General features: G+C 44.3%; 1 protein-coding gene across 1 annotated transcript in view; it reads right to left on the bottom strand.

The window, feature by feature from the left end:
• The window catches only part of LOC140717083 (synaptonemal complex protein 3-like), a 209,000-nt gene that overhangs the window by 88,618 nt on the left and 99,452 nt on the right, over positions 1-20,930 (bottom strand). The gene's annotated exons all lie outside the window — the stretch shown is intronic.

Genomic DNA, 20,930 nt, shown 5'->3' with positions numbered 1-20,930 from the left:
TATCTAAGTCTTTCTGCAGCCGACTTGTTTCAACACTACCTGCCCCTCCACCAATCTTTGTATCATCTGCAAACTTGACAACAAAGCCATTTATTCCATCATCAAAATCACTGATATACAGCATAAAAAGAAGTCATCCTAACACCGACCCCTACGGAACACCACTCGTTGCTGGTAGCCAAGCAGACAAGGATCCTTTTATTTCCACTCGTTACCTCCTACCAATCAGCCAATACTCTAACCATGCTAGTAACTTTCTTGTAGTACCGTGGGCTCTTATCTTGGTAAGCAGCCTCAATTTATTATTCAATTTATTCTGCAATTTGAGAGGGAGAAGCATAAATTACATGTACCAGTATCACAATGGAATAAAGGGTACTCCAGTGGCATGAGAGAAGAGCTTGCCCAGGTGGATCGGAGGAGGATACTGGTAGGGATGGCGGCAGAGCAGAGGTGGCTGAGGTTTCTGGGAATAGTGCACAAGGCGCAGGATAAATATGTCCCACAGAAGAAAACGTTCTCAAATGGCAGGGGTAGGCAACCATGGCTAACAAAGGAAGATAAGGACTGCGAAAAAGCCAAGGAAAGGGTTTATTAGGTAGCAAAAGTGAGTGAGAAGTTTTGAAAATCCAACAAAAGGCAACTAAAAAAACTACAAGAAGGGAAAAGATAAAACATGGGAGCAAACTAGTGAATAATGTAAAGAAGTTTATTTTTCAGTTATATGAAGAGTAAAAGGTGAGAGTTGATACTGAACCACTGGAAAATATGTGGTTAGCTAGTAACAGGGGACAAAGCAATGACAGGTGAACTTAATGAGTACCTTGCATCTGTCTTCAATGTCGAAGACTCTAGCTGTGTGCCAGAGATCCATGAGTGTCGAAGAGCAGTTGTGTGTGTCAATGCTATTACAAAGGAAAAAGTGCTAGGCAAACTCAAAAGTCTCAAGGTGGATAAGTCACCTGGTCCATCCCACAGTCCTGAGAGAGTTGCTGAAGAGATAACAGATGCATTGGTCATGATCTCTCAAAATCACTTGATTCTGGCATGCTCCCAGAAGAGTGGAAGATTGCAAATGTCACTCCACACTTTAGGAAGGGAGGAAGGCAAAAGAAAGGAAATTATAGGCCAGTTAGCTTAACCTCAGTGGTTGGGAAAGTGTTGGAGTCTATTATTAAGGATAAGGTTTCAGCATACTTAGAAACTAATAATAAAATAAATCAAAATCTGCATGGTTTCTGTAAAGGGAAATCTTGCCTGACAAATCTGTTAGAATTCTCTGAGGAAGTAACAAGCAGAGTGAACAAAAGAGAGGCAGTGGATGTCATTTTCTTGCATTTTCAGAAGACATTGGATAAGATATCATACTTAAGGCTGCTTACCAAGATAAAATCCTATGGTGTTTCAAGAAAGGTACTGGCATGGATAGAAGAATGGCTGACAGGCAGGAGGCAGCAAGTGGGAATAAAAGGGGCCTTTTATGGTTGGCTACCAGTGACTAGTGGTGTCCCTCAGCGGTCAGTATTGGGACTGCTACTTTTCACATTGTTTGTCAATGATTTGGATAATGGAATTGATGGCTTTGCGGCAAAGTTTGCAGATGATACGAAGATAGATGGAAGGGTAAGGTGCTGAGGGAAGCAATGTGATTACAGCAGGAGACAAATTGGATGAATGGGCAAAAAAGTGATAGATGGAATACAGTGCTGGGAAATGTATGATAATGCATTTTTACTATGGGAAGAAGGTTCAAACATCAGAGGTGCAGAGGGACTTGGGAGTCCTTGTGCAAGACTCCCAGAAGGATAATTTACGGTTGAGTCTGTAGTAAAGAAGGCAAATGCAAGGTTGGCATTTATTTCAAGGGGAATAGAATATAAAAGCAAGAGGATAATGCTCAGTAAACACAAAGTACACTGCAGATGCTGTGGTCAAATCAGCACGTACAAACAAGCCGGAGGAACTCAGCAGGTCGGGCAGCATCTGTTGAAACGAACAGTCAATGTTTCGGGCCAAGACCCTTCTTCAGGACTGAAGAAGGAGGGGGCAGGGGCCCTATAAAGAAGGTGCCAGGTGAAAAACCAATCCGAGGAAAGATCAAGGGGTGGGGGAGGGGAAGCAGGGAGGGGATAGGCAGGAGAGGTGAAGAAGGAATGTAAGGGGAAAGCACTATGGGTAGTAGTAGGAGGCAGAATCATGAGAGAGGTGATAGGCGGCTGGAAGAGGAGGCAGACTGAAAGTGGGATGGGGGAAGGGAGAGGGAGGGAATTACCAGAAGTTGGAGAATTCGATGTTCATACCAAGGGGCTGGAACCAGAACAGTGAATCTGTGGAATGCTCTGCCACAGACTACTGTGGAAGCCAAGTCTATAGCTTTATTTAAGGCAGAAATTTATTCTTTCCTGATCAGTCAGGGCATCAAAGAATATGGCGAGAAGACAGGTATATGGAGTTGAGTGGGATCCGGGATCAGCCATGATGAAATGGCGTTGAAGACTTGATAGACTGAATGGTCCAATTATGCTCCTATGTCTCATGCTCTAACCTCAATAATCAGCCAATTGATTTGCGAGGCCAGGTAGAAGAAAGGCGATCTAACAGCTGTCTGGTTAAACTGAACCAACACCTATGGATTAATTCCACAAGTCCTCATCCAAGTTGGCCTGGACCACTACCATATCCTACCAGTAACGCAAGAGATGATCACTAGCTACCTAGGAAGATTCAAGCTATGCTTCACTTCAGCCCACTTTACAACCAGGTGGCAAGACCTCCAAAAAGGAATTCCAATCAACCATACCATCCCATCTTGTTAGTCATGGGTATGAACCTCCTCATATCAGCAGCAGTGGACGTAACCCGAAGCCCAGTGTGAAGTTTGGTATCCAACAGCGTGCAATACAGGTTCATGGATAACATCACAGTAACCACTGTTACCCATGTCCACGCAAGTTGGGTATTAAAAACCCTAGACAACTAGCTACCTGGGCTAGGATGACCTTCAAGGCCAGGAAGTCCAGATGTACAGTGGTCAAAAAGAGCAAGGTTACTAGCAAGTTCAGTCTTCAAGTACAGGGAGAAGTCATTCCATCCATAAAGGACAACCCAGTAAAGTGTCTAGGAGAGTAGTTTATTGCAGCAATGGTGAACAGCGCCAACATCACTGACACTGTATAGCAAACCAAAGAGTGACTGAAGAAGAGCAACAAAACCAGATCACTGGTAAAGTTAAGACATAGCTGTACCAACATGGTCTTTTATGAAGGCTGCTCGGGCTTTTCACGGTGTACAAGCTCCCCATGACCACTACAGAAGGCATTGAGAGAAACGTCATCAAGCACCTGTGGAGGTAGCCGGGGATGCCCCAAGTTTTACTTCAGATGGGACTCTACATAAGATCAGGCCAGCTACAGCTCCCATTGTCATTGGTAATGGAGGAGTTCAAAGTGGCAAAGTGTAGAAGTGTATTAACACTGAGGGTATCCAATGACAAGCAAATAAACCAAGCAGGAGTCACAAGAAGTCTGGGCTGAAAGTGGGCTGCCAACTTGGCCACAGACCAGGCAGAGTTCCTTGCAATTGAGAGACATCACTGGCAACCCATGCCTGGGATGGTTAGGCCTCGGCTCTGCACACTTCCAACAATGGGGGAGGTACAAGTGCAAGGAAAGGTGTGACATGGTCCAGGCAGTCTGCATAACAGCTTTAACATAAGACAGCATAGGTGGTGCCACGACAAAGTCATGCTGTCCCTTGCTGACACGCTGGAGCGGGAGAAGTGTAAAAATAGACCAGCTGGAAGAGAGGCAAACAGGGCAATCATTTTCATCAAGAAGGCCACACCAGCCATATCAAAGAGGCCTAAATCCAATCTGCTGCAAACTGCCAAATCTTGGGAGATGAGGGTCGATGTGGAGAGTAAGCTGCAGTTCCTGGAGGTGGTACAAACAACACTTTGATCAGACATCATACCGTGGTCCAACAAAGTCAAGAAAATTGTCTTGGTGGAGCTCACAGTATCATGGGAGGAAGGATGCGAGAAGTTCATAAGACATAGGAGCAGAATTAGGCAATTTCGCTGATCCTTTCTCTTGTCCTCCTCAGCCCCACTCCCCGGCCCTCTCCATAACCTATCAAGCTCTGCCTTAAATACCCCCAACGACCTGGTCTCCACAGCTGCCTATGATAATAAATTCCACAAGTTCACCACCCCCTGGCTAAAGGAATTTCTCCACATTTGTTTTAAATGGACACTATCCTGAGGCTGTGCCATCTTATCACAGACTCCGCACCATGGGAAACACCCTTTCCACATCTACCATGCCTAGGCCTTTCAACATTCGAAAGGTCTCAATGTGATCCCCTCTCCTTCTAGATTCCAGTGAGTTACAACCCAGAGCTAGCAAACATTCCTCATATGATAACCCTTTCATTCCTGGAACCATCCTTGTGAACCTCCTCTGAACCCCTTCCAAATCCAGCACATCTTTTCTTAGATGAGCAGCCCAAAATTGTTCATATGCTCAAGGTGAGGCCTCACCAGTGCTTTATAAAGCCACAGTATCACATCCCTGTTCTTGTATTCTAGACCTCTTGAAATTAGAGGAAGGCCCCGAAGTACCAGTTCTTAGTCCAAGAATGCAGGGACATAGAATGGCAGATGTGGCTATTGCTTGTGGATATCGGCTGTAGAGGGTTCCCGGAAAGGTCGATATGAAGGTGGTTATCTGCACTGGGCCTTGATGAAAAGAGCAAGAACCAAGCAGCTCACAGGATGGGGGGAGGAACCAGAAAGAGCCTCTTGCTGGATATGCAGCATGCAAGAGGAATTGAGCTGGAAGTCAGGAGCAGATGGTCGTGACTTGGCAACCACTGCTGACCTGCCAACTGGAGAGTGTAGTGGTTGAGAGTCGAAAGACTCTATGAAGGTTGGGCACCACCTGTCAACATCTGCTCCTGGCCAACGGCTATGGTTACCTCATCAGGTAACTGAAGAAATCACCCTGGTGTATGGAAAGGAATAAACAGTAGATGTTTTAGGCCAAGACCCTTCATCAGAATCTCTTGTGTTTTTGACTGATTTACCAGTCATCCCATACTTTTCAAAGGGGATATATTTCAGCAAAGGGGTAACATTTCAACAAATATGTGTGTACCATTTATCTCACTGACTCCAGCTGATGACTTTACCAGCATTGTTTGCAGAGAAGAATGAGACCCATTTGCTGAGAAATTTACCCTGAAACTTCTCAAGGTGGTGTTGGATTTGACTGTATAATTGTGATTTCCCTTGTAGTTGTGTGAGCCAATGTTTACTGTGGTTACTGTGTTGGGCTTACATCTGATAGAAGTACATAGGATAAAAGGTATTGAGTCAATGGACAGAGACTTTTCTCAGGGTGGAAATGGCTTTTAGGAGCATGATTTTATGTCAATTGGAGGAAATTTTTTTTTAGAGTGGTAAGTGCATGGAACTAGGGAACTAGTGCTAGGGATGCTGATAGAGTTTGATAATAAATTTACTTCGAACTTTAATGTTTCTAAGTACACGTTACATATACAAACCTGAGATTCATTTTCTCACAGGCATACTTAATAAATCCAATAACTGTAACAGAATCAATGTAAGATCACACAAACTGGGTGTACAATCAGTGTGCAAAAGACAATAAATTGAGCAAATACAGAAAGGAATAAATAAATAAATAAATAAATAAATAAGCAATAGATAGAGAACATGAGATGAGGAGTCTTTGAAAGTGAGTCCGCAGGTTGTGGGAACATTTCAGTGATATCCCCTTTGGTTCAACAGCCTGATAACTGTTCCTGAACCTCAGTGTGAGTCCTGATAGATAGATAGATAGATAGATAGATAGATACTTTATTCATCCCCATGGGGAAATTCAACTTTTTTTCCAATGTCCCATACACTTGTTGTAGCAAAACTAATTACATACAATACTTAACTCAGTAAAAAAAATATGATATGCATCTAAATCACTATCTCAAAAAGCATTAATAATAGCTTTTAAAAAGTTCTTAAGTCCTGGCGGTAGAATTGTAAAGCCTAATGGCATTGGGGAGTATTGACCTCTTCATCCTGTCTGAGGAGCATTGCATCGATAGTAACCTGTCGCTGAAACTGCTTCTCTGTCTCTGGATGGTGCTATGTAGAGGATGTTCAGAGTTATCCATAATTGACCGAAGCCTACTCAGCGCCCTTTGCTCAGCTACCGATGTTAAACTCTCCAGTACTTTGCCCATGACAGAGCCCGCCTTCCTTACCAGCTTATTAAGATGTGAGGCGTCCCTCTTCTTAATGCTTCCTCCCCAACACGCCACCACAAAGAAGAGGGCGCTCTCCACAACTGACCTATAGAACATCTTCAGCATCTCACTACAGACATTGAATGACGCCAACCTTCTTAGGAAGTACAGTCGACTCTGTGCCTTCCTGCACAAGGCATCTGTGTTGGCAGTCCAGTCTAGCTTCTCGTCTAACTGTACTCCCAGATACTTGTAGGTCTTAACCTGCTCCACACATTCTCCATTAATGATCACTGGCTCCATATGAGGCCTAGATCTCCTAAAGTCCACCACCATCTCCTTGGTCTTGGTGATATTGAGACGCAGGTAGTTTGAGCACCTGTACCTTCTTCCTGATGCTGCTTCTTCCAATAGCGCTCTGTGTAGGTGTGCCGATGGTGGAGAGGGCTTTACCCATGATGGACTGGGCCATATCCACCACTTTTTGTAGGTTTTTCCATTCAAGGGCACTGGTGTTTTTATGCCAGGCTATGATGCAGCCCGTCAATATACTCTCCACTACACATCCAAAGAAGTTTGTCAGAGTTTTAGATGTCATGCTAAATCTTCGCTAAGTCCTAAGGAAGCAGAGGTGCTACCATGCTTTCATCATAATTGCACTTATATGCTGCACCCACAACAGGTCCTCTTAAGTGATAACACTAAGGAATTTAAAGTTGCTGATCCTCACCACCTCTGATTTCCCCGATGAGGTTGATGGATCTCAGCATTCCTCCTCGGAAGTCAATAATCATCTCCTTCATCTTGCTGACATTGAGTAAGAGGTAGTTGGTATGGCACCAGTCAGCCAGATTTTCAATCTCCTTCCTATATGTTGATTCATCACCACCTTTGATGCGGCCTATGACAGCGGTGTCATCAGCAAACTTGAATGTGGCATTGGAGTTGTGCTTAGCCACACAGTCATAAGTGTAAGGTGAACAGAGCAGGAGGCTAAGCACATAGCATTGTGTTGCTGATAAAGATTGTGGAGGAGATGTTGCCAATCCAAACTGACTGGGATCTGCAAATGAGAAAATCGAGAATCCAATTGCACAAGAGGGTATTTAGGCCAAGGTCTTGAAGCTTATTGATTAGTTTAAAGGGGATGTTAGTATTGAATGCCAAGCTGTAGTTGATCTTTGCTGTCCAAATGTTCCAGAGTTGAGTGAAGAGCCAGTGAGATGGCATTTATTGTGGACCTGTTGTGCCGACAGGCAATTTGGAGCAGATCCAAGTCAGTTCTCCAGCAGGAGCTGAAATGTTTCATCAACAACCTCTCAAAACAATTCATCTCTGTGGATGTAAGTGCTACTGAAAAATAGTCATTGAGGCAGGTTACCATGTTTTTATTAGCCACCAGTATAATTGAAGCCTACGTGAAGCAGGTGGGTACCTCAGACTGCTGAAGCAAGGTAATAAAGATCTCGGTGAACACTCCAGCCAGTTGATCAGCACCGGTCTTTAGCACATGGCCAGGTACACCATCTGGGCTGGATACTTTCTGTGGGTTCACCATCCTGAAAGATGCTCACATGTCGGCCTCAGAGATTGAAATCACATGATCATCAGGGGCTATGCAAGTTTATGATGGCAATCACATTTCCTTTTTATTGTGCTAGGTATTTTCCCCCTTCAAGATGCTCTGTAAATACACCAGTAGTGCTTGAGGGGCTGGAGAAAAATGTCTCATTGTTAGGCAAAAAAATCATTGCAAAATGTTATGCTCCTGGTGTGTTAAATCCACTCTGCTGTTATTAGAGACATTTAAGAGGATCTTAGATAGGCCCATGGATGAAAAAAAATTGGAGGGCTATGTGTGAGGGAAGGGTCAGTTGATCTTAAGAGTAGGTAAAAGGTCAGCACATCGTAGGTTGAAAAGCCTGTACTGTGTATGTTCAATGTACTATGATTGTAAGAAACTGTCATGATAAAATACCACTTACAACCCACAACAGCATGAACAGATACAAGCTCAGTCATGAAGGGATCCAACTTGACAATGAAATCCTGTTTCATAAAGGTAAAGAGCAAGTGAAGTTCAACCCACATGACAGCTTCCACAATTCAATCTCCATGCACAAACTATGTCCAGCAGGAGTAGAAACATAGAAAACCTACAGCACAATACAGTCTCTTCGGCCCACAAATTTGTGCCGACCTCAGAAATTACTAGGCTTACCTATAACCCTCTATTTTACTAAGCCCCATGTTCCTATCTAAAAGCCTCTTAAAAGACCCCATCGTATCCGCCTCCACCACCACTGCCAGCAGCCAATTCCATGCACTCACTGCTCTCTGAGGTAAAATACTTACCCCTGACATCTCCTCTATACCTACTCCCCAGCACCTTAAACCTGTGTCCTCTTGTGGCAACCACTTCAGCCCTGGGATAAAGCCTCTGACTATCCACATGATCAATGCCTCTCATCATCTTGCCCACCTCTCATCCTCCTTTGCTCCAAGGAGAAAAGGCCGAGTTCACTTAACCTACTCTCATAAGGCATGCTCCCCAATCCGGGCAACATCCTTGTAAATCCCCTCTGCACCCTTTCTATGGCTTCCGCATCCTTCCTGTAGTGAGGCAACCAGAACTGAGCACAATACTCCAAGTGAGGTCTGACCAGGGTCCTATATAGCTGCAACATTACCTCTCGGCTCCTAAATTCAATTCCACAATTGATGAAGGCCAATACACCACACACCTTCTTAACCACAGAGTCAACCTGCGCAGCTGCTTTGAGCGTCCTATGTACTCGGACCCTAAGATCCCTCTGATCCTCCACACTGCCATGAGTCTTACCATTAATACTATATTCTGCCATTGTATTTGACCTACCAAAATGAACCACTTCACACTTAGTCATGACGAAGGGTCTCGGCCCGAAACGTTGACAGTGCTTCTTCCTATAGATGCTGCCTGGCCTGCTGTGTTCCACCAGCATTTTGTGTGTGTTGCTTGAATTTCCAGCATCTGCAGATTTCCTCGTGGTCTCTTCACACTTATCTGGGTTGAACTCCATCTGCCACTTCTCAGCCCAGTTTTGCATCCTATCAATGTCCCACACATGTAACCTCTGACAGCCCCCCACACTTATCCACAACACACCTCCAACTTTTGTGTCATCAGCAAACTTACTAACCCATCCCTCCACTTCCTCATCCAGGTCTGTTATAAAAATCACAAAGAGTAAGGGTCCCAGAACAGATCCCTGAGGCACTCCACTGGTGACCAACCTCCAATGCAGAACATGACCCGTCTACAACCACTCTTTGTCTTCTGTGGGCATGCCAGTTCTGGATCTACAAAGCAATGTCCCCTTGGATCCCATGCCTCCTTACTTTCTCAATAAGCCTTGCATGGGGTACCTTATCAAATGCATTGCTGAAATCCATATACACTACATCTACTGCTCTTCCTTCATCAATGTGTTTAGTCACATCCTCATAAAATTCAATTAGGCTCGTAAGGCACAACCTGCCCTTGACAAAGCCACGCTGACTACTCCTAATCATATTATACCTCTCCAAATGTTCATAAATCCTGCCTCTCAGGATCTTCTCCATCAACTTACCAACCACTGAGGTAAGATTCACTGGTCTATAATTTCCTGGGCTATCTCTACTCCCTTTCTCGAATAGAGGAACAATATCCGGAACTCTCCAATCCTCTGGAACCTCTCCCGTCCCCAATGATGATGCAAAGACCATCGCCAGAGGCTCAGCAATCTCCTCCCTCGCCTCCCACAGTGGCCTAGGGTACACTTCCATAAGACAAAGGAGCAGAAGTCAGCCATTCAGCCCATCAAGTCTGCTCCGCCATTTTATCATGAGCTGATACACTCTCCTATTTAGTCCCATTCCCCCACCTTCTCACCATAACCTTTGATGCCCCAGCTAATCAGATAACTATCAATCTCTGCCTTAAATACACCCAATGACTTGGCCTCCACTGCCGCCTGTGGCAACAAATTCCACAGATTCTCCACCCTCTGGCTATAAAAATTTCTTCACATCTCTGTTCTGAATGGGCACCCTTCAATCCTTAAGTCATGCCCTCTTGTACTAGACTCCCCCACCACGGGAAACAACTTTGCCATATCCACTCTATCCATGCCTTTCAACGTTCGAAATGCTTATATGAGGTCCCCCCTCATTATTCTAAACTCCAAGGAGTACAGTCCAAAAGCAGTCAAGCGTTTCTCATATGTTAATCCTCTCATTCGCAGAATCATTCTAGTGAACCTTCTCTGAACCCTCTGCAACATCAGCACATCATTTCTTAAATAAGGAGCCCAAAACTGCACACAGTACTCCAAAAGTGAGGTCTTACCAGTGCCTTATAGTGAGTCAATATCACATCCCTGCTCCAATACTCTATTCCTCTAGAAATGAATGCCAACACTGCATTCTCCTTCTTCACCACCAACTCAACCTGGAGGTCAACCTTAAGTCCTGCACAAGGACTCCCAAGTCCCGTTGCATCTCAGAACTTTGAATTCTCTCCCCATTTAAATAATAGTCTGCCCGTTTACTTCTTCTACCAAAGTGCATGACCATACACTTCCCAACAGTCCAGGAGATTTATCTACCCTTAGACTATTCAGCTTCCTGAGTACTTTCTCTGCCGTAATTGTGACTGCACACACTTCTCTTCCCTGACACCCTTGAGTGTCCAGTATACTGCTGATGTCTTCCTCAGTGAAGACTGATGCAAAATACTTGTTCCGTTCCTCCGCCATCTCCTTATCTCCCATTATAATTTCTCCAGCATCATTTTCTATCGGTCCTATATCTACATTCACCTGTCTTTTACTCTTCATATACTTGAAAAAGCTTTCAGTATCCTCTTTGATATTATTTGCTAGCTTCCTTTCACAGTTCATCTTTTCCCTCTTAATGACCTTCTTAGTTTCCTTTTTTAAGCTTTTAAAAACTTCCCAATCCTCTGTCTTCCCACTAATTTTTGCTTCCTTGTATGCCCTCTCCTTTGCTTTTACTTTGGCTTTGACTTCTCTTGTCAGCCATGGTTGCATCCTTTTTCCATTTGAAAATTTCTTCTTTTTTGGAATATATCACCTTCCTCACTTCTCACATAAATTCCAGCCACTGCTGCTCTGCCATCCTTCCCGCTAGTGTCCCTTTCCAGTCAACTTTGGCCAGTTCCTCTCTCATGCCACTGTAATTTCCTTTACTCCACTGAAATATCGACACATCGGATTTCGGCTTCTCTTTCTCAAATTTCACAGTGAACTCAATCAAGTTATGATCACTGCCTCCTAGGGGTTCCTTCACCTCATCTCTCTAATCACCTCCGGTTCATTACACAATACTCAATCCATGTATAGCTGATCCCCTCATGGGCTCAACAACAAGCTGTTCTAAAAAGCCATCTCGTAGACATTCTACAAATTCCTCTCTTGAGATCCAGTGCCAACCTGATTTTCCCAATCCACTCACTTGTTAAAATCCCACACAATTATCATAACACTGCCCTTCTGGTAAGCCTTTTCTATTTCCTGATGTAATTTGTAGCTCACATCACTGCAGCTGTTAGGAGGCCTGAATATAACTGCCATCAGGGTCCTTTTACCCCTGCGATTTCTGAGCTCAACCCATAAAGATTCTGCACCTTCTGGTCCTATGTCACCTCTTTCTAATGATTTAATATAATTTCTTACCAATAAAGCCATGCCATCCCCTCTGCCTACCTGCCTATCCTTCCGATACACCGTGTATCCTTGGATGTTCAGCTCCCAGCATCATGCATCCTTTAGCCACGTCTCAGTGATGGCCACAATATTATACCTGCCAATCTGTAGCTGTATGACAAGATCATCCATCTTATTCCTTATGCTGCGAGCATTTAAGTATAATATCTTAAGTCCAGTATTTGGTACTTTTTGCTTTGATTGCACTGCAACTCATCCCAATGGCTGCAAATTTGCCCCATCACCTGCCTGTCCTTCCTGACATCTTTACTGCTCACTATTTTGTTCTGTACCAGCGACTTATCCAACTTAATGCTGTCCAAAAGCTCCAGCACATCTTCTTTCTTAATATCTACATGTTCAAACTTTTCAATCTGCTGCAAATCATCACTACAATCACCAAGATCCTTTTCCATAGTGAATACTGAAGTAAAGTAATCATTAAGTACCTCTGCTGTTTCCTCTGGTTCCATATACTTTCCTACTGTTACACTTCATAGGTCCTATTCTTTTGCGTTTTATCCTCTTGCCCTTCACATACTTGTAGAATGCCTCGGGGTTTTCCTTAATACTGCCTGCCAAGGCCTTTTCATGGCCCCTTCTGGCTCTCCTAATTTCCTTCTTAAGCTCCATCCTATTAGCCTTATAATCTTCTAGATCTCTAACATTACCTAGCACTCTGAACCTTTTGTAAGCTTTTCTTCTTGAATAGATTTATTATAGCCTTTGTACACCATGGTTCCTGTACCCTAACCCATAACTTCCCTGTCTCATTGGAACGTACCTATACAGAACTCTACGCAAATATCCCCAAAATATTTGCTACATTTCCTCTGAAATTTTCCCTGAGAACATCTGTTTCCAATTTAAGCCTTCAATTTCCTGCCTGATAGCCTCATAATTCCCCTTACTCCAATTAAAAAATTTTCTAACTTGTCTGTTCCTATCCCTCTCCAATGCTATTGTAAAGGAGATAGAATTATGATCACTATCTCCAAAATGCTCTCCCACTGAGAGATCTGACACCTGACCAGGTTTATTTCCCAATACCAAATCAAGCACAGCCTCTCCTCTTGTAGGCTTATCTACATACTGTGTCAAGAAACCTTCCTGAACACACCTAACAAACTCCACTCCATCTAAACCCTTTGCTCTAGGGAGATGCCAATCGATATTTGGGAAATTAAAATCTCCCATCACGACAACTCTGTTATTATTACACCTTTCCAGGATCTGTTTCCCTATCTGCTCCTCAATATCCTTGTTACTATTGAGTGGTCTATAAGAAACACCCAGTAAAGTTATTGACCCCTTCCTGTTCCTAATCTCCACCCACAGAGACTCCGTAGACAATCCCTCCATGGTGTCCAAGTTTTCTGCTGCCGTGACACTATCTCTGATCAACAGTGCCACGCCCCCACCTCTTTTGCCTCCCTCCCTGTCCTTTCTGAAATATCTAAAACCCGGCACTTGAAGTAACCAATCCTGTCCCTGCGCCATCCAAGTCTCTGTAATGGCCACCACATCATATCTCCAAGTACTGATCCATGCTCATCCGCTTTGTTCATAACTCTCCTTGTGTTAAAATAGACACATCTCAAGCTTTCGGTCTGAGCTCATCCCTCGTCTATCACTTGCTTATCCTCCCTCTCACACTATCTACAAGCTTCCTCTGTTTCTAAGCTAACCTCCTCTTCCCCAGTCTCTTCAGTTCGGTTCCCACCCCTCAACAATTCTAGCTTAAACTCTCCCCATTAGCCTTAGCAAACCTCCCCGCCAGGATATTGGTCCCCCTGGGATTCAAGTGCAACCCGTCCTTTTTGTACAGGTCACACCTGCCCCAAAAGAGGTCCCAATGATCCAGAAATCTGAATCCCTGCCCCCTGCTCCAATCCCTCAGCCACACATTTGGAGAAGGAAGTCTGAGAATTGGAACGGGAAAGCTGCAGGAACCATTTTGATTTTTTTCTTCTCATCAGGGTTAAGAGAGGCAGGACTGCACAGGCGTGTGACGTCGGGCAGTAAAGCACGGAAGATTTAAAAGGAACACAGCTTTAGATAGTGGGCAGCGTCGTTTTGCGGGCAGCAGAGTGAGCCGGGAGCAGAGTGAAGGCTTAAGGGCTTTGGCTCAAAGGACTTAAGCGGAAACAGTAGGTTAAGTTTTCAATTTTTCCTGTTATTTGAGGAAAGGGGGAATTATGAGTGCGAGGGCAGCTTTTGTTATTCTCGGTGTCAGATGTGGTAGGTCCTGGAGTGTCCTAGCCTCCCGGACGTCCATATCTGCGCCAGATGCGCCGAGCTGCAGCTCCTAAGGGACCGTGTTAGGGAACTGAAGCTGCAGCTCGATGAACTTCGTCTAGTCAGGGAGAGTGAGGAGTTGATAGAGAGGAGTTACAGGCAGGTGGTCACACCAGGGCCACGGGAGGCAGACAAGTGGGTCACAGTTAGGAGAGGGAAGGAGAAGAGTCAGGTACTAGAGAGTACCCTTGTAGCTGTACCCCTTGACAAACAGTACTGTTGGGGGGGACAGCCTACCTGGGGGAAGCAGCAGTGGCTACGTCTCCGGCACAGAGTCCAGCCCTGTAGCTCAGAAGGGTAGGGAATGGAAGAGGAGGGCAGTAGTAATAGGGGACTCAATAGTTAGGGGGTCAGATAGGCAATTCTGTGGCCCCTATCACCACAGTAAACCTAGCATTTATCAACCTGTAAGTTTGACATCAGTGGTGGGTAATTTAATGGAGAGTATTCTTAGAGACAGTATAAATAATTATCTGGATAGACAGAGTCAACATGGATTTGTGCGTGGAAGGTCATGTTTGACAAATCTTATTGAATTTTTTGAAGAGGTTACCAGGAAAGTTGACACGGGTAAAGCAGTGGATGTTGTCTATATGGACTTCAATAAGGCCTTTGACAAGGTTCCACATGGAAGGTGAGTGAGGAAGGTTCAATTATTAGGTATTAATATTGAAGTAGTAAAATGGATTCAACAGTGGCTGGATGGGAGATGCCGGAGAGTAGTGATGGATAACTGTCAGGTTGGAGGCCGGTGACTAGTGGTGTGCCTCAGGGATCTATACTGGGTCCAATGTTGTTTGTCATATACATTAATGATCTGGATGATGGGGTGGTAAATTGGATTAGTAAGTATGCAGATGATACTAAGATAGGTGGCATTGTGGATAATGAAGTAGGTTTTCAAAGCTTGCAGGGAGATTTAGGCTAGTTAGAAGAGTGGGCTGAAAGATGACAGGTGGAGTTTAATACTGGTAAGTGTGAGGTGCTAATCAAAATAGGACATACATGGTGAATGGTAGGGCACTGAAGAATGCAACAGAACAGAGTGATCTGGGAATAATAGTGCATCATTCCCTGTAGGTGGAATCTCAAGTGGATAGGGTGGTGAAGAAAGTTTTTGGTATGCTGGTCTTTATAAATCAGAGCATTGAGTATAGGAGTTGGGATGTAATGTTAAAATTGTACAAGGCATTGGTGAGGCCAATTTTGGAGTATTGTGTACAGTTCTGGTCACCGAATTATAGGAAAGATGTCAACAAAATAGAGAGAATGCAGAGAAAATTTACTAGAATGTTACCTGGGTTTCAGCACCTAAGTTACAGAGAAAGGTTGAACAAGTTAGGTCTTTATTCTTTGGAGCATAGACGGTTGAGGCGAGACTTTATAGAGGTATTTAAAATTATGACGGGGATAGATAGAGTTGACATGAATAGGCTTTTTCCATTGAGAGTAGGGGAGATTCAAACAAGAGCACATGAGCTGAAGGTTAGGGGGCAAAAGTTTAGGGGTAACACAAGGAAGAACTTCTTTACTCAGAGAGTGGTAGCTTTGTGGAACGAGTTTCCAGTTGAAGTGGTAGAGGCAGGTTTGATATTGTCATTTGAAAAAAAATTGGATAGGTATATGGACAGGAAAGGAATGGAGGGTTATGGGCTGAGTGCAGGTCGGTGGGACTAGGTTCAGCACGGACGAGAAGGGTCGAGATGGCCTGTTTCTGTGCTGTAATTGTTATATGGTTATATACACATTTATCCTCCACCTCATTCTGTTCCTTTTCTTACTGTTGTGTGGCACAGGCAGTAATCCTGAGATTACTTCTTCTCAACTTCTTTCCTAACTCCCTGTAGTCTTTTTTCAGGAGCTCTTCCCTCTTCCTATGTCATTGGTACCAATATGTACCACGACCTCTGGCTGTTCTCCCTCCCACTCAGGATATCTTGGATGCGATCTGAAACATCCTGGAACCCTGGCACCTGGGAGGCAAACTACCATCCGAGTTTCTTTCCTGCGTCCACAGAATCTCCTGTCTGACTCCCTAACTATAGAGTCCCCTATCACTACTTCCTTCCTCTTCCCTTCTGTGCCACAGGGCCAGACTCTGTGCCAGAGGCCTGGCCACTGCCGCTTCCCCCAAGTAGGCTGTTCCCCCCCCCCCCCCCAAACAGTACTCAAACAGGAGCACTTATTGTCAAGGGGAACAGCCACAGGGGTACTCTCTAGTACCTGACTCTTCCCCTTCCCCCTCCTGACTGTGACTCACTTGACCGTCTCCCGTGGGCCTGGTGTGACCACCTGCCTATAACTCCTCTCTATCACCTCCTTGCTCTCCCTGACCAGGCGAAGGTCATTGAGCTGCATTTCCAGTTCCCTAACTCCGTCCCTCAGGAGCTGCAGCTTGACACACCTGGTGCAGATATGGTCCTCCGGGAGGCTGGGAGACTCCAGGACCCCCCACCTCTGACAATGAGCACAAAAAACTGACCTCACACACATACTTCCTACCTCGCCTCGTTCTGTTACCACTTAAGCCCGTTGAGCCAAAGCCCTATCACTCTGCTGCCTCTCACTCCGCTGCCCAATCCGACACTACCCGCTGGATATGGCAGTCTTCTTTTTAAACCTTTCGCACTCTACTGGCTGACGTCATGCGCCTGCGCAGTCTCGCCTTTCTTTAACCCGAGTAGTGAAAAACTCCCTTCGATCCGAAAAATCAGCAGTTCACTCGCAGCTTTCTTGCTCCAAATTAAAAACCATTGAAGATTCATCGCCTTTTTAAACCTTTCATGCTCTACTGGCTGATGTCATGCGCCTGCACAGTCTCGCCTCTCTTTAACTCGAGTAGTAATAAAACTCCCTTCACTCCCAAAAAATCAGCAGTTCACTCGCAGCCTTCTTGCTCTGAATCTTCGGTCCGAGTCTTTAGCCAAAACACAGACCAGACCCTTTCTCCTATCTCCAGAATTCCCAATTAATCTTGTAGACTCTTGGGGCCTGTAGATCCATGTATCATTAAGTATCAAAGCACCATTACTTTTACTCACTCTAGTTTTTACCTTTTTAACCTTCTAGCACTCTGTTCAGTAACAACCATTATTGAAATTGTTATCAAGCCTGCCAACAAGGACGAGTACTTGATCTGTCTCACAGAGGCCAAACAAATCAGTTATCCAAAAGCTTCTCATGCCCTCTGCTCCATGCCCCATCACCAACCATTACACCATTGTCTCACAATCAAAAATCTGATTATAAACACGAGAAAACGCCATTACCATTATTGCCAATCCCATCATCTGTCTCCCATCCCCATGCAGCCTACTTTGATCTTTGGCCCAAGAGCACAGATAGGATTGTCCAAGCGGAGCCTTCACTTTCCCAACCAAACTTATGAAACCCCTAGGTTTCCTTGGCTGTGCAAGTCTAGGGGAGACACTCAGATCCTGCCAAACTCATGATCCTGCCTCTCCAACCCCAAACCCCATTTGTGTGGATGCTGTGAAATTTACTACCCTGTCATAACCCAGTGCCAAGAAATAACAGACAGCACACTGTGTACGACTAATGGAATTAATTTATGAAACTTATTTAACTAAAGGGTTAGTAAAGAAACAAAAGAAAAAACAAAAAGAGCCCATTGTAATTAAACAATCAAATGTGCACAAGTTGGAGCTCACCTTGAACTTCTCTGTCACTCACACAGTCTGCCTGAAAGCACACACCACCTTCCAAACGTCACTTGCAATCCAACTCAAACAAACGGGTCTCTCACCTGATCATATCCCACGACCGGTTCTCCCTAGTGTCTTCTCTCTTCGTCTCCCGCTGAACAAAAGCCCCAAGACCAACCTTAGTGTCTGTCACCATAAAACCTCCCAAGTTCCACCATCCTAACTGGATGGCATACATTCCTCATCATACCTCATCTTCAACAATAACCCAACAGCAGAACAGACTGCTCTTACAGAACTGCTAAATGAAATACCTACAGAATAACAGTAAAGATGTGAACCAGTGCATTACATTTGCTTGCTCCTTACTCCTCCTCCCCACCCCCCAACTTGTCTCGTCCCACTTACATTCTTGACAGCTCTGATGCTACCTGCCAGTTTGACAGTTTCTAATCTTCCAGTTCCCAATTAACTAGCCTTTACCATGGATGTACAATCTCTTTACATCTCAATCACACAATCAGATGGTCTGAAGAGCTTCTGCCTCAATCTTGAAAAGAAGTCTGAACAGTTCCCCTCCATATATAATCTCATTCTCCTAGTTAAACTTGTTCTCACATTGAACAACTTCTCCTTCAACCCCACTCACTCACTCCAGATTAAAGGTGCAGCTTTCGAAAGGCATTTCCACTTCAAGCTCTCAAAATTTGTTAAAAGATAAAGATTAGCTTTATTTGTCACACATAGATCAAAAACATACTGTCAAATATGCCACTTATGTCAATGACCAACACAGTCCTAGGACTTGCTGGGAGCAACCTGCAAGTATTGCCACGTTTTGATACCAACATAGCATGTCCACAACTCACTAACCCGAACCCATATGTCTTTGAAATATGGGAGGTAATAGCAGTAGCTGGAGGAAACCCATGTGGTCATGGGGAGAATGTACAAATTCCTGACAAACAGTGGCTAAGCTGAACACACATCACTCGTGATGTAATAGTATATGTAATAGTGGTAGCTACTGCACTACTGTGCCATTCTTACCTACTATTAACTCATAGAAACATAAACATAGAAACATAGAAAATAGGTGCAGAAGTAGGCCATTCGGCCCTTTGAGCCTACACCGCCATTCAGTATGATCATGGCTGATCATCCAACTCAGAACCCTGTACCTACTTTCTCTCCATACCCCCGATCCTTTTAGCTACAAGGGCCATATCTAACTCCCTCTTAAATATAGCCAATGAACTGGCCTCAACTGTTTCCTGTGGCAGAGAATTCCACAGATTCACCACTCTCTGTGTGAAGAAGTTTCTCCTCATCTTAGTCCTAAAAGGCTTCCCCTTTATCCTTAAACTGTGACCCCTCATTCTGGACTTCCCCAACATTGGGAACAATCTTCCTGCATCTAGCCTGTCCAATCCCTTTAGAATTTTATACGTTTCAATAAGATCCCCCCCTCAATCTTCTAAATTCCAGCAAGTATAAGCCCAGTCGATCCAGTCTTTCTTCATATGAAAGTCCTGCCATCCCAGGAATCAATCTGGTGAACCTTCTTTGTACTCCCTCTATGGCAAGAATGTCTTTCCTCAGATTAGAGGACCAAAACTGCACACAATACTCCAGGTGTGGTCTCACCAAGGCCTTGTACAACTGCAGTAGAACTTCCCTGCTCTTGTATTCGAATCCTCCTGCTATGAATGCCAAATACCATTCGCCTTTTTCACCGCCTGCTGTACCTGCATGCCCACTTTCAATGACTGGTGATCAATGACACCCAGGTCTCACTGCACCTCCCCTTTTCCTAATCGGCCACCATTCAGATAATAATCTGTTTTCCTTTTCTTGCAACCAAAGTGGATAACCTCACATTTATCCACACTAAATTGCATCTGCCATGAATTTGCCCACTCACCTAACCTATCCAAGTCACCCTGCATCCTCTTAGCATCCTCCTCACAGCTAACACTGCCGCCCAGATTCGTGTCATCCGCAAACTTGGAGATGCTGCATTTAATTCCCTCGTTTAAATCATTAATATATATTGTAAACAACTGGGGTCCCAGCACTGAGCCTTGCAGTACCCCACTAGTCACTGCCTGCCATACTGAAAAGGTCCCGTTTATTCCCACTCTTTGCTTCCTGTCTGCCAACCAATTCTCTATCCACATCAATACCATACCCCCAATACCGTGTGCCTTAAGTTTGCACACTAATCTCCTGTGTGGGACCTTGTCAAAAGCCTTTTGAAAATCCAAATATACCACATCCACTGGTTCTCCCGTATCCACTCTACTAGTTACATCCTCAAAAAATTCTATAAGATTCGTCAGACATGATTTTCCTTTCCCATTCCAAATGTGCTGTTATCACATCTTTGATAACTGACTCTAGCATTTTCCCCACCACCGATGTCAAGCTAACCGGTCTATAATTACCCGGTTTCTCTCTCCCTCCTTTTTTAAAAAGTGGGGTTACATTAGCCACCCTCCAATCCTCAGGAACTAATCCAGAATCTAAGGAGTTTTGAAAAATTATCACTAATGCATCCACTATTTCTTGGGCTACTTCCTTAAGCACTCTGGGATGCAGACCATCTGGCCCTGGGGATTTATCTGCCTTTAATCCCTTCAATTTACCTAACACCACTTCCCTACTAACATGTATTTCCCTCAGTTCCTCCAGCTCACTAGACCTTCAGTCCCTTACTATTTCCAGAAGATTATTTATGTCCTCCTTAGTGAAGACAGAAGCAAAGTAGTTACTCAATTGGTCTGCCATGTCCTTGTTCCCCATGATCAATTCATTATTGCTTGATGAAAATATAGCAACCATGGCAAAAACATTAGTCTGAAACTAGTTTTTGCTCACATAAAGATGTAATCATGAAAAATAAGGATAAAGTAATTAGAAACATTCAGCTTATTTACTGAGCTTGGTA

The sequence above is a fragment of the Hemitrygon akajei genome, chromosome 27 (assembly GCF_048418815.1).
Source record: "Hemitrygon akajei chromosome 27, sHemAka1.3, whole genome shotgun sequence".
In the NCBI taxonomy this organism is placed as follows: Eukaryota; Metazoa; Chordata; class Chondrichthyes; order Myliobatiformes; family Dasyatidae; genus Hemitrygon; species Hemitrygon akajei.
The sequence above is the reverse complement of the archived record's forward strand: the minus strand, read 5'-3'. Positions and strand labels throughout refer to the sequence as shown.